This window comes from Schistocerca nitens, unplaced genomic scaffold, assembly GCF_023898315.1.
Source record: "Schistocerca nitens isolate TAMUIC-IGC-003100 unplaced genomic scaffold, iqSchNite1.1 HiC_scaffold_377, whole genome shotgun sequence".
NCBI lineage: Eukaryota > Metazoa > Arthropoda > Insecta > Orthoptera > Acrididae > Schistocerca > Schistocerca nitens.
Genome location: NW_026045911.1, coordinates 59,037 through 61,363, shown reverse-complemented (window position 1 = coordinate 61,363; position 2,327 = coordinate 59,037). Strand labels below are relative to the sequence as shown.

At 43.6% G+C, this 2,327-nt stretch overlaps 1 non-coding gene across 1 annotated transcript; it reads right to left on the bottom strand.

Moving 5' to 3' along the window:
* Positions 1 to 1,932: 1,932 nt before the first annotated feature.
* On the bottom strand, positions 1,933 to 2,007 carry Trnat-ugu (transfer RNA threonine (anticodon UGU)). The gene has a single exon. It is a non-coding gene; the product is annotated as a tRNA-Thr (tRNA).
* Positions 2,008 to 2,327: the final 320 nt, after the last annotated feature.

Sequence of the window (2,327 nt, the reverse complement as noted above, 5' to 3'; positions counted from 1 at the left end):
CTGGATCTCAACGGCCTCGTATCACTAGCAGTCGAGATGACAGGCATCTTATCCGCATGGCTGTAACGGATCGTGCAGCCACGTCTCGATCCCTGAGTTAACAGATGGGGACGTTTGCAAGACAACAATCATCTGCACGAACAGTTCGACGACGTTTGCAGTAGCATGGACTATCAGCTCGGAGACCATGGCTGCGGTTACCCTTGACGCAGCATCACAGACAGGAACGCCTGCAATGGTGTACTCAACGACGAACCTGGGTGCACGAATGGCAAAACGTTATTTTTTCGGATGAATCCAGGTTCTGTTTACAGCATCATGATGGTCTCATCCGTGTTTGGCGACATTGCGTTGAACGCACATTGGAAGCGTGTATTCGCCATCGCCATACTGGCGTATCACCCAGCGTCATGGTATGGGTCACCTCTTGTTTGCATTGACGGCACTTTGAACAGTGGACATTACGTTTCAGATGTGTTACGACCCGTGGCTCTACCCTTCATTCGATCCCTGTGAAACCCTACATTTCAGCAGGATAATGCACGACCGCTTGTTGCAGGTCCTGTACGGGCCTTTCTGGATACAGAAAATGTTCGAGTGCTGCCCTGGCCAGCACATTCTCCACATCTCTCACCAAGTGAAAACGTCTGGTCAATGGTGGCCGAGCAACTGGCACGTCACAATACGCCAGTCACTACTTTTGATGAACTGTGGTATCGTTTTGAAGCTGTATGGGCAGCTGTACCTGTACACGCCATCCGAGCTCTGTTTAACTCAATGCCCAGGCGTATCAAGGCCGTTATTACGGCCAGAGGTGGTTGTTCTGGGAACTGATTTATCAGGATCTATGCACCCAAATTGCGAGAAAATGTAATCACATGTCAGTTCTAGTATAATATATTTGTCAAATGAATACCCGTTTATCATCTGCGTATCTTCTTGGTGTAGCAATTTTAATGACCAGTATTGTAATAATACATTAGAGAATTAATGCTGACAAAGTAACAATGTCAGTTTTTCTATGGGGCCTAAGGACTGAATTAATAAACTGTTTCCAAATGTTCGTGTTCGTTATCTTTTGCACCAGAAAACAGAACATTAGAGAATCAAAGCTTGTCACACAAATAAACTACAATTCAATATGTCAAAACTTCTCACATAACTAAACTACAAATCACTATATTAAACCATTCGGGAAGAAACATCAGGAGTTTCTGTTAAGCGTAGCCACAACACTAATAAAACAATTTTGATTTTCGTTTTCTTCATTATTCACTTAAAGGTTTTCAAAACAGTAGTGCTTTACAGTAGGTATAGGAGCAAATAACTATTGCTTTTCGTTTGATTTGATGTTTCAGCTTCACTGACATTATCACCTACTTCCTACTTCTGTTACAATGGATGTTGATTGTGTTCCTTCCTAAAAATAAATAGACAGAAATGTTTGTAGAGTAATGAAATAAGTTATAAATAGTGCTAATCCACAATGTGTTACGTTCGAGCCAGAAAATGCCAACCGTCAAACAAATGTATTATACGGTTTTCTATTGTTACAAGGTAAAACGAACCAGTGACTGTAACAACCTAATACAGGCGTTCGTTGTTATATATTCCTTTCCATTTGTATACTGCTTAACACTAAAACATTCTCCAAAATTGTAACAAAACCTTTGAAGGTATGCTGGTGGCAATATAACGCTAAGCACGCTACGTATGTGAAATGCTGGTACATTAATAACAAGTGTAGCCGCCAGGATACTGAATGTGAGCATGCAAACGTGGTGCCGGATGTCAGTCTGTTGGATGTGGTTGCATGTCTGTTGCACTTGGTCGGTCAATACAGGGACTGCTAATTCTGAAATGATAATTAAATGGACACCCTAGCTGCAAACAGGCGTTGATGTACTTCATTGGGGACATGTTGAAAATGTGTGCCCCGACCGGGACTCGAACCCGGGATCTCCTGCTTACATGGCAGACGCTCTATCCAACTGAGCCACCGTGGGCACAGATGATAGTGCGTCTGCAGGGACTTATCCCTTGCACGCTCCCCGTGAGATCCACACTCCCAACATGTCCACACCACTACATTCGTAGTGCGCCTAATACACTCCTGGAAATTGAAATTAGAACACCGTGAATTCATTGTCCCAGGAAGGGGAAACTTTATTGACATATTCCTGGGGTCAGATACATCACATGATCACACTGACAGAACCACAGGCACATAGACACAGGCAACAGAGCATGCACAATGTCGGCACTAGTACAGTGTATATCCACCTTTCGCAGCAATGCACGCTGCTATTCTCACATGGAGACGATCG